Source organism: Lepidochelys kempii, chromosome 2 (genome assembly GCF_965140265.1).
Source record: "Lepidochelys kempii isolate rLepKem1 chromosome 2, rLepKem1.hap2, whole genome shotgun sequence".
NCBI classification, from domain to species: domain Eukaryota; kingdom Metazoa; phylum Chordata; order Testudines; family Cheloniidae; genus Lepidochelys; species Lepidochelys kempii.
The window spans coordinates 248829571-248842161 of record NC_133257.1 but is presented as its reverse complement, the minus strand read 5'-3'; positions in this window follow the sequence as shown (position 1 = coordinate 248842161).

Below are 12591 nucleotides of genomic sequence, written 5' to 3'. Positions count from 1 at the left end.
TGTGGCAGAGCAGAGAATTGAACGCTGGTCTCTCAAGTCCTAGGCGAGTGCCCTAACCACTTATCTAATAGTAAGAATCCAGTACAGATTTTTAGTGTCTCCTTCTAACAGAGGCTGAAAAAGTTTTTAGATTCTAACTCATTTTTTATGGTTCGCAAGAGTGAAAAAAAAAGTGTTTACAATATCTTGTCACTTTAAATGAGTAACTCAGACTGGCCACGGGGTGGTGCCAAACCCTCATCAGTAAAAATGGGTATAAATGATACACAGTGGTATGAGAACAGATTTGTTTCTAGGCATCTAGATTTAATTAAATGTTTCACTTTCCTTGAAAATAGCAGCTGAAACCCAGAAAGACTGAAGAAATGCTGGAGTGCCATACTCATTAGAAAAATCATTGACACTTTGGTTCCCTGGTCAGTCACCTGTTCTCATCTGTTCTCATTTCCCACAATGGGGAAATTGGAAACCACAAGGTTTTCTTCTCTCCTGATCCACCCCTGGATTTCTCTCTACCATTTGAAAACAAAAATTGCATTAACAATATACGTGTTTCTGAGAAAAATGACATTAAAATGACATTCCTGATACCTGTGAGTACAAACAGTGGTGAGGATCAAGAAATAGTTTATTTGCACTCTTGTTTGGATAGGGCCTTCTTGTAAACCTAACTGTCATGGTTGAAGCATGCAGCTCCACCTGTGGCACTTTGAAAGTTCTGACATTTTTGGAAGCAATCTTGAGAGTCTGAGAAATCCTGCAAAATCCCAAGTTTCGGCCAAAAATCTGATGTTGGACAGGTACGTCTGTCCTGCTAGATACAGTAGCTCTGAAGATCAGTGACTGAAATCTTTTAACATCACCTTTCTCTAGTTTCAGGAATCAGGACAAAGAACAAATGATAGATGCTCCTTGTCTTGAGGTAGGAAACCATGACTTTCGAGTTGCAAGGCAAAAGAAATCACCTAAAGCCAAATTTTTCTACTGTAGGTGCCTAAATTCATATTTAAGCGCCTAAATAGAAACACCCTGATTTTTAGAGGAGCTGAACACTTTAATCCCTCAGTAACTTCTCCTACACCTGAGATCCCCCCTGGCCACTGCAAAACTACCACGTTTAAGCTTATTTGTGAAAAAATTGCCGTGGCTCGACAGTATTACGTGATTATTTTTCCCCCATGTATGAACAGAATAATACATGTTAGGAAATCTGGGTATTAAGGTGTGTAGATACCAACACTGCCAACCATTGTTGTTAACATCAAGCAAGAAGAAAAATGCATCACCACCATATTTCACAAATGTCCTTACTCTGTGGTGTTTAAAACTCTATTACGGTCATATTGCTCCTTATTTCTATTGTGGTAGTGCCCAACCACGACAGCAAGGGTCAGGGGCACAAAGTGCTGTACAAACGTGTTGCAGAACGTGATCCCTGCCACAAAGAGTTTACATTCTAAGGCCTTGATCCTGCACCAGTGCAATCACTGGAAGTTTGGCCATTGGCTTCACTGGCAGCAGGGGCAGCCCTTATTGTAAGATAATAAGTGAATTTGGGAAGCTGAGGGTAATAGTGACAAAATCACATTGTGATGTATGCCAGTTATGTCACAACTGGATTATTCTGAAAAATAAAACTATCACAATCTCCACTGGCCCTCTCTTTAGTCATTATCAGTTGATGACTCCCAGTAAACATAACAGTAGAACAAGGTCTTGAGAAGGGATATGAACAGAAGAGCATGAAGTATCTTAATGGTCTAATTCAGGGAGGGGTGTTCCATGCATAAGAACCTGCCATGCTATAGCAAACCAAAGGTCAATCTAATCCACCATCATGCTTCCAATGATTGTCAAAGGAGTTTTGTCATGGGCATCAGTGGAGCCAGGAGCTCACCCAGGATGTTCTAGAGGAAAGCAACAGTGCACCTGGCCATCTGTGAAATGCTGTATCTTGAGGGAAAGACTCCTTACCCCTTTCATTCTTTAATCAGATATTTCATGTCTCTTCTTATTTTTACTTGCTCCTTTAACAGATCTTGTGTACATATGGTCTTTACTCAAAAGCTAAAAATTGCTATTGTGCAACCTTTAAAACAGCCCAAGATGTATATTATTATATGTATGTTATTAATTTCACACTTGGGGAATTTTGTATCTTATTTTATATACGATTAATATCCTCTGTGATTAAAATAAATAAATTGCTTCATCTTTACTTAGTAGAAAACTATCATTTAAAAATGGTATCAAAGTCTGAACGCTATTCATCCATGTAAAACTTGCATAAAATGTTACATTCTACTTTCAAACCAGCAACTCCCAGCCAGCATATATGAAAATAAAAATATGCTAAATTGCCACAGATAGAGACAGAATTTACATTTTTGGACAGGGCCTCTGCTTTTATTTTTCTCGCTGAGAACACACTTAAAAGGCTCTCTGTATAACATAAACATTGATATTATTTCCACTGTATTATCTCATCCTAGAGATGGGAAACTGAAAGGGAGTTTTCAGAAGCTGGGAAAATAAGCTGATAAGAGGAAGAATAACTCTAAAATCATTCCAGATCTCTGGATGGTTCATGGCAGGTTTCTGAAAAATAGTTTGGAAACAGTTTTGTCAATTTATCATACTGTTTTTGGAGAAAGGATTGGGAGAACAAGAAAAGAATGGTACTCTCATTTTTATGTTGGAATAGAATACTGGGGTAAAGGTGACCCTCCTACCCTACTGTAAACTGCGTTTTCAGTGTAATTTATACATAGTTACTTCCAATATATATGTTTTAAATGGATTTTAAGTCTTTATGTAAAGTGCTAATTAGTAATGATAACTATCATAAAGATAAAACATGTTTAAAATTGTAGTGTTTTGTCTCTTCTGTAGCAATGAAGTAATTGTCTACTAATTAGCTAGTATCTGTTTATCAGAATAACTGTATTTAACATTTCTTTCTGAAGACTAATGATCTCTTTTTTGAGATGGGTCAAAAAGCAGAGTTTGTATCCAAGTTAGGTTTAGGGACTGGCTGAAATGTGGTCCTTTGACGTTGATTGAGGAAAAATTGTTCAAATCTGGAGCGGGACTAGGCTAGGGTTTATGTTAGAATATGGCCCTTAGTGATTATATTGCGTGCAATGGCATACTTTTTGGGGGAGATTATGAAAATACTGCAGTTGGGAGCAGTGAAGTAGCTTGTGTGCATACACATTTCTGATTGCTCGATCCACTCCTGCATTAGGCACATTGAAACATTATGCATAAACCAATTTGTTTTTTATTGGCCTTTGTGGGCATACCCAACTCAAGACATGGACCAGAACAACCCCATTTATAGCCCATTTTGAAAAAACAAGTATTTCCCCTTGTACCACTGGTTTCTGAAGTGTACAGAGATGACACAGACACAGCAATGAGCATTCTGTCCCCAACTTCCGAATGTAGGCATTTTAGTAGGCTCTTAATTTAGGATGCAGGTGCACAGGTGCTGATTTTATACATTAAGCGGTGGTTTAGGGGACCTCAGTGTAACATTTGTGTGCCCTGTTCAGGCACCTCTGTGTGAAAACTGAGCTGCATGTGAAGTTCAAATTGTTTCTTTCCCTTCATCGTGTTATGATGGGTGAAATAGCTCACGGGGGCCATTTAAATCTGGATACTTTTCCCATTTATGGTGGTTTATCAGTTTTTGGAGATCCCTGTGCCTCTCAACAGAGCGGCAGGTTTTTCTTTCTACCACTCATTCTCTTGTTGAATGTAATCCCAGAAGTTAGAGACGGAAGAGTGGAGAACTGCTCAAGGAAGGTAAGATGAATTTGCCCACCCTGTTCTGAGACAAGAAATATGAGCTCTACTTGTCACTGTAAATTGGCTCTGAGATCACCTTTACAATGTCACCAACCCCCTCTTGGGAAAGGAAAAAGAAAATGGTTATTAGGTAGTTTGTGTCTCTTAGTGTGGCATTGTTCCCTTTGCTACATTCTTCCATGTTTTGTATTATTTGGCATTCTTTACATAGTTACAACCAAAGTTGTGCTGTTCACACAGAATAATAATGATACTAATATCCCACAGGACGTTACTTATAGTAATGATAGTGACAATAAACACAAGCAAAAACCCCAAGTGTATAAATTATGGAAATTGTACTTCTGATTACCTTTTCAGAGAGCTGTGCCTGTGGGCAAGTGTCTACAAAAGCGCCGCAGTAATGAGAATAATCAAATAGTCCTTAAATAGATGCACAATATTAACTATTTGCTAAATAAATCAGGACAGAGTATTCATACACAAATACAGATGGGCTATGGCTGTGGGAGGGATGCTAGCTTGCCCAAGTTTTCCGTAAGCTTTCCCAGGCTGGGAATGGCAACCAATAGTGGGACACATACGATGCCTACCTTTTCTTCGTACTGCTAGCCTTCTTACCCACCCTGTAGTAGTAAGTAGGTGACATCTTTAGCTAATCAAATCACCTAGAATCTTGAACTATTTTAAGTGTTTTGATTGCTGGTACTGGAACGTGACGTTCTCTGTTTATCTTCAGAACAGGTACTGCATGGGCAGGGGCAATGCAAGATGCCAAACACCATCTTACCCATATATGATTGTAAATATACAAAGACATCTCAGTCCACAATGAAAACATCAGTACCTATCTCAGGGCCTGATGCAAACCTCACTGAAGTCAATGGAAGATTTTTCCATTATCTTCCATAGACTTAGGCATAGAACACAAATAGAAAATCATCTCTGCCTCAGCCCTTTGTTCCGATTCCCGCACTGTCTTTCACTTCCATAAACTATATTGTTTTTTTCTGGGCTAGCCAAGATGCATGCCTGGCTGATGCCAGCAATTTTAACTCACGTGGGATATAAAAGCACTCATTCCATTTTCAATCATTTAAGGCATTTTTGAACAGGAAAAAATTCCCATATTCGTGCTGAAGCAAATAATTTATAACCTAGTGAAAATACTCTAGATTCATTGAATTATACAAAATGAAATGTTAATCAGAGCACTCTTTTACACTCTGTGTAAAAGCAACTTCTAGCTGATGACAACAATGAACATCTGCCTTTTTGGCTCAGTCATCCAGGGTTCTGTGTATGGGTCATTAACGGCCCTCATTCTGAGGCTGCAGGCAGCGGTGTTCTTTTCTGGAGCTAGGAACCCAGCACGTGCCCATGAAGAAAAGTTGGTCTTATGGTTAGGTTAAGGCACTGGACTGTGGCCCAGATGATCTAGATTAAATTTCCAGATCTGCCACAGACTTCATGTGTGATCTTGGGCAAGTATTTCCTCTTAATGTCTCTGTACTTCAGTCCCGCATCTGTACATTGGGGATATTTCCTTTCACTCTTTTTGGCTGACTGATCTATTTAGATGGCAAACTCTTTGGACTAGGGGTCATCCTTTACTATGTCTATGTAGAGTGCCTAGCCTAGATCAGCTCCAGGGTCAACATTATATTTATGAAAGATCAAAGGGCCATGATCAGTGCTTTGAGGTGGATTCTAAGCCTTGTTCCATTTCCTGTGCACTTCTCAGTGAGCACAAAGGGCATGAAAACCATCTGCAATTCCGCTGCTGAGGATTCTCCAGCAGACGTGGCTGTGACATCACTGGCTCCTATACCTCCCTCCCTACAGCCCCTGGTACAAGAAGCATGTTGGCAGGTTATGGCAGGAGCAGATTGTGCTCTGGCTATCCCCAGCTGACATATGGCTTCCAGGGAATGGTTGCCAGATAGGACAGATTAGAGCAGGTCAGGGCAAACCTGGAGGAGAGAACTGTAACAGGTTATTGGTTTTTCCTTTTCACCTCTGCTGGGCTGCCCTTGGAGGCTGTATGAGGGATGGGAGCCATCCTTTGCTAGGAACTTCCCTTGGCTCAGGAGCCAGTCAAGCTCCTATCCTGCCCTCCCTGGGGTTTCCTTAGACCAGCAGGGAAACAGGGAACGGAGCAGCCAGAGATACTCTCTCCTGCTTTCCACACAATGTGGCTAAGCAGCTGTGGCAGGGAGGGGCAGGTGAAGAGGACTCCCAGGTCCCATCAGAGCTGCTTCAGGACTGCAGGGGAACTGTGGGACACAGTTGGGAAGGCATCTTCCTGCTCCTGCAGGGGACACATTTTCAATTCATAATGAGATACACATTTTCCTTTTAACACAAGGGCATTTTAGCGGTATCCGCAGGTTGGATACCAGTGAATCAGCACAATGGGGCCCAGATCTTGATTGGGGCCTTTAGATGTTAATACAATGCAAATAAATAACATTATATATCTGTTTGAGATTTTGGCTTCTCTAGGAGGGTGGGAAATTTTTTTAAGTGTGAGATAGAATTACCTGTCTCAGATCAAGCACATGTTTGTTTGATCTAGGGAAGGATTATGCAGAGGTAAAACGTACAATATATGACTTTTATAACACTGAGTGGCTTTTCTCTAGAGATGAAACCAGATATACACCTACATCTCCAATTTGACAGTGCATGCAGTGTCCATTAGAGAGTGTGAAAAAAGAGAAGCCTTATGGCATATGAGCCCCTGACACTTCAATACATTTAAAGACATCTGTTATTTTTGCACAGATGTGATTTGGTCTTTGTCCTACTTTTTCTTAGGAATATATGTACTGCCTCTATTTGCAAGCTTTGTTTTCTGGCCATGCAGTGACAATTTCCTGTCCAAGGGAATCATTGCAAAAAAGTTGCGCCTGTTTCACTGCTATGTGCAGAGATGAAGGAAGGAGGAGACACACATCAGGGCCCTAATTAAGCCCTAGGTGATTGCCACTTCCCACCACCCAATACAGATGTAATGAGGTTGAGTGGTGCCCATACAAGAGAAATTAAAACGACTAATTATTCCTCAAAAATGGTTTTTATTGATTTTTCAGCTATGAAGGCAACACAGACAAAATAAGAAAAGAAAGATTAAAGACCAGCACTGAATAAGGATTAATATAAATGGCAAATTACACTGAAGACAAGCACAAGTACATGTAAAGCTATCACACACCAGTCACTTACCACTGGTTCTACACTACGGTATCGATACAACTAAAATCAAATCAGCTCGAGCAACCAGACTTCTTTACTCCATAATCTTACCCTACATTTGCCTGAAAATACGTTACCCTTCAGTCGGTCGTTTTTCCACACTGGCCAGGTACATACAGTCGAGAAGTGCACATCCCTTTGGTTCAGGGGGTGTGGATCAGATATCTCTTATGACCAACAGCACACTCTGGTTCTGTGTCTTCATAATTTTTTTCTGGTCTGTCGGCCGTGTTTTAAAACAGATTGACCAATCAGGGTGGACCACATTATTAATGCGGTTAGTGTGGTCACCTTAATCATATAATTGATGCATACTTATCTCCTTGTAGCCAATTGTCAGTTAATCATATAATTTAGGCCTATTTATCTCCTGTAGCCAATTGGGTCTTAAATGTGGTTAATGCGGGTTTGATAAGTACATAGGAGTCAGCACAAAATGTTATCTGGTTGCAGCGCATCCTGACCACAAGTTTAAACTTAATTTTGCAAGGCTTGCTTTTTGAAGCATCCAGAAGTTTGAGGCCTAACATTGCTAATACCTTTGTTCATTGCAAGCTTGACATTACTTTAATCACATCCCTTCCGAGGCCTAAACTTCTGGCTTAGCAAAAACAACATTTATTTGTGTATATCCCATTATAACAGGGGGCAAATAGCGAATGCAGGCAAACATTAAGGCTCCAGCAATAACTATGGTAAAACAGATTAACAATCCCAGAAGAAAGTGTGGGCCTGGGAATGTTAGGTCCGGGACCTTGACTGAGGATAACAGCACTTTATATCCAAGCATAACAATTCTTTTCCAGTCTGTTGTTGTAGTTTGGCCCTTGTGGTACTGCAGATAGCAACCTACTTTTATTAGGGCAATTCAGTAACCATTTATATTATGATTAGTAACTGCTAGCTTCTCTGTTCCATGGATTGCATTGCCCTGAGATACACCAGTAGTTGACGTAGATCCAGTTGTTTTTATGGATGTTGTTTTTCAGAAAACCTACTGAATGGACAGTAACCAATTTCTCAAATATTGCTGTGTCAGGATTAGTATTGGTACCCAGACACTGAACAAAATTGATAGGGAAGACACTGAACATGTTGTTTTGAATAACATGTGCCTTAGTTAGGATGCAGTGTTAGTAACCCAAATTATGACTGGTCCTAACAGGGAATTTGTTTACCCAATTTGTAGTTGCTGTGTAACTTAACTTCTTTACTAATTTGTTTTTTCCCTGCCTTCATGTTGTTTGCTGCCATTCATTTGTTGTAAACAGTTTAGCAAGGTTATGCACATTGTAAATGTTGTACAGCAATGATACAGTTGTTTTTACAGAGTAACCAAGTTGCCTGGTTCAGCTAGTGGTTTTTAGCTGATTGTTATTTGACCAGTCTCTTATTTATAAAGCACTACAGGGGTTTTTTTTCACTGTATACCGATATCATTTGGTATTTTTGTGGTGTGATATCTTTTGGTGTCTTTAGTCTGTGGGATGCAACTTAAACAGCTAGTTAGTTAACATAATAAAGGTGGGATTTTGTTTGTTGTTTTTTACATTTCTTTTGGTTTTAGTAACCCAAATTTAATACACAGATTAATTTAGTGTGTTTACAATATAATAGGGAGCAAGTTTTTTATAACAGAAGCTATACTTTTTGCAATTGTTGTATAGGCATTCATTTTCATTTGAGATGCATACTAATATTTTATACTAAATGTAATGCTTAACAGCTAAAATAAATGCTCATAATCTTCCATGAGAAGGTGTATTGCTTTCCTTTGCTGAACACTTTGTTTCAGCAAAAGAGTTAGTAACATAATATTAACAAGCTTTTTAGAGTTAATTTGCTTGTGATACCAAATTCACTCTTGTTAACTGTTTCGAAGCACAAACTTTAACAACCATTGCTTCCCATTAACATAACATAACATAAAAGAGAAGCGTATAAAATTAAACCAACTATAAATTAAACCAAAATAAATTTTAAAGACAGGTCCATGCAAATACTTTGAGGGTATTAAACTTTCATGATGCTTTGCTATGTTTAGGAGCCCAAGGTGGAAACCTGTTGAAAATGTGAAAACCTGTTGAAATTATTTGGTTAGCTTTATGCATAAATTGGTATTTTTAAACATTTTTGCTATCACATTCTTATAGCTATATTCAAAAGTGAAAATAAGTTTATAAAAAGCCCACACAATAAATTGACATTTTGTTAATACTATCTTTACCTTAATGTTGAGATTGCTTACATTTTTTCTTTGAATAACAAATAAAAAAAATTAAAAAACAAAACAAAACTGTGATAGATAAAAGAGAATTCTTTTGTTTGCAGTTGCGTTATTTGTTGAGGCAGATATATATGGACATATATTTGTAACTGAAACCTTTTTGATCTTTGCACAAAAATTGGTGCTAATAATACTATGATTATACCCCAACCATGATCTTAAAATAGTGTGGTACCATATATACATATATTTTAAAAGGGTATAAAATTGACTTTTGTTGCAACAAAATAAAAATAATAAAAAATAGTCATGTGACACACACAATATACAACACACATGACGTACAGGACAACTTACAATTAAAAACAAATGGCACCAGAATTCTATTTATAACTATACAAAATAAGGCAAACAAAAATACAAAATAAACAAAAGGGTTAAACATTTAAATAAGCAAGTTATTACCTTGGTATTTAAAACTTTTAATAAAAATTGATAGAATTTATATAATTACTTGCAAAATTTGTTGTATTAATTTAGTAACTTAAGGCATTTTCCATTACTTCATATTTAACATTATTTTAAAGCTTTGCTAAATGGAAATAAGAAAAGAGTGTGCATTTTTGCTGCTTGGCAAGCATATCTTTAAGTAAGTTATGAATAATTCCAGCTGTTGCATTCCTGAAGGGTTAAAATAATTAATTTATTGGATTTATGTAAAGTTTTTACCTTGTTTTCTCTTTGTTTGTTGTTTTGTTCTGTTTTCAATTGCTTTATCCTTTGGAGGTTTCTGTAAAAACTATAACTTTTCACTTTCAAAACAAAGAGAGAGAGCTAAAGTGAGGAGAGGCGGGGAAAATGTGGGGTGAAGAGCAACCTAGGAAGGTAGCGAGACCTGAGCCAAGAGAGATTAACTCTATCAAGGTGTATGAAAGTACAGGCAGCAGCAGCGAGTTTAGTAAACTGAGAAAGCATATAAAGGACAAAACTTAACCAGTATGTAAAAAGGTTATATTTTTAGATATGAGCACGGAGTGTGTTTCCATGGGTCAAAGCAGTTGGGAACTGCGCCCCCTGGTTTTTATCCTGTCTTTGAGAGGAAAGTGGGGGTAGTTACCTGCTCTTGTAAAACCTGAATTTGTTCCCCCAGTGTTTGTTGCTTTTGTGTGCATGCCAAATGGATGGCGAGAGTGCTCCTTTTTGCTGTAGTTAACTGTTTTTGGGCAACTCCATGTCTTAATGCATCAATTTTAGGTATTAACCTGCTTAATTTTGGTTTTTTACTTTGAAATTCTTTTTTATTCATTCCCCTGCGATCGAATCGCAGCTCCTGTATCCTAGTGTGCTCTGTGAACTATTCCATTTTTTCCTTCATTTGATTTACCAATTCAGGGAAAGTATTGTGTGCTACTTTTTTCATTTGTGCACTTACTTGTCCCGTTCTGACAGGCACCAGTCTAGGTCTCAGTTTAAGTTTAACCAGAACCTGGCTTTTATTATAAGGTGGTGATTGCAATGCAGTGGACCCAGTTTCATCTTTTAATTTTGTTAGGGCCACCTTTTTCCATTTCTGTCCCCATTCTTCAGGCACAGGGTAGCTACCTGAAGCCTGCTGTTCACCAAAAATATTTATAACAGGGGACAGCACATGTATTTTTTGTAGGTTCCTTGCAGCTGTTTCCAATGTTTTATTCTGTTCCTGTGCTGGCTGTCTTTGGGCTGCTTGCCACCCTGCAAGAGGGGTGGGAGCATTCCAGGGCTGTGTAGCTTCTTTTGATTTTTTTAACTCCTTCCTTGTTACTGTAACTCGCCCTACCAATTTTGTGGCATATTGTCTTAACCATTTAGCAGCTGTGGTTATAGTTTGCAATATTTTACATTTTAAGGCTACAGGCTCTGCCCCGCCTTACAAATTTCATTCCATGTCTCTTCCCCATTACATTTTTTTAAACTCTGTGGGGATTTGCAGGGAGGAGTTAAGGGGGTTCCCTAGCTCATGGTTTTCTGTCACGTTAGATCGCGATTCCTACAGTGGACAGCTTGCTTACTCAACCGATCAGCGATTGGGGTGACCAGTGTTGTCAGATGCCACCGGTGTGGTGCTCTGCTCTATCCAATGTTGATAACAGTTGGCTGCGTGTAGGTGCTCCCTCTGTGTGCTTCCGAGAGTGCTGAAGGAATTGGTGGCTGTGATTGCAGAGCCATTGGCCATTATCTTTGAAAACTCGTGGCGAACGGGGAAAGTCCCGGATGACTGGAAAAAGGCTAATGTAGTGCCAATCTTTAAAAAAGGGAAGAAGGAGGATCCAGGGAACTACAGGCCAGTCAGCCTCACCTCAGTCCCTGGAAAAATCATGGAGCAGGTTCTCAAAGAATCAATCCTGAAGCACTTGCATGAGAGGAAAGTGATCAGGAACAGCCAGCATGGATTCACCAAGGGAAGGTCATGCCTGACTAATCTAATTGCCTTTTATGATGAGATTACTGGTTCTGTGGATGAAGGGAAAGCAGTGGATGTATTGTATCTTGACTTTAGCAAAGCTTTTGACACGGTCTCCCACAGTATTCTTGTCAGCAAGTTAAGGAAGTATGGGCTGGATGAATGCACTATAAGGTGGGTAGAAAGCTGGCTAGATTGTCGGGCTCAACGGGTAGTGATCAATGGCTCCATGTCTAGTTGGCAGCCGGTATCAAGTGGAGTGCCCCAAGGGTCGGTCCTGGGGCCGGTTTTGTTCAATATCTTCATAAATGATCTGGAGGATGGTGTGGATTGCACTCTCAGCAAATTTGCGGATGATACTAAACTGGAAGGAGTGGTAGATACGCTGGAGGGGAGGGATAGGATACAGAAGGACCTAGACAAATTGGAGGATTGGGCCAAAAGAAATCTGATGAGGTTCAATAAGGATAAGTGCAGGGTCCTGCACTTAGGATGGAAGAATCCAATGCACCGCTACAGACTAGGGAGCGAATGGCTAGGCAGCAGTTCTGCGGAAAAGGACCTAGGGGTGACAGTGGACGAGAAGCTGGATATGAGTCAGCAGTGTGCCCTTGTTGCCAAGAAAGCCAATGGCATTTTGGGATGTATAAGTAGGGGCATAGCGAGCAGATCGAGGGACGTGATCGTTCCCCTCTATTCGACATTGGTGAGGCCTCATCTGGAGTACTGTGTCCAGTTTTGGGCCCCACACTACAAGAAGGATGTGGATAAATTGGAGAGAGTCCAGCGAAGGGCAACAAAAATGATGAGGGGTCTAGAACACATGACTTATGAGGAGAGGCTGAGGGAGCTG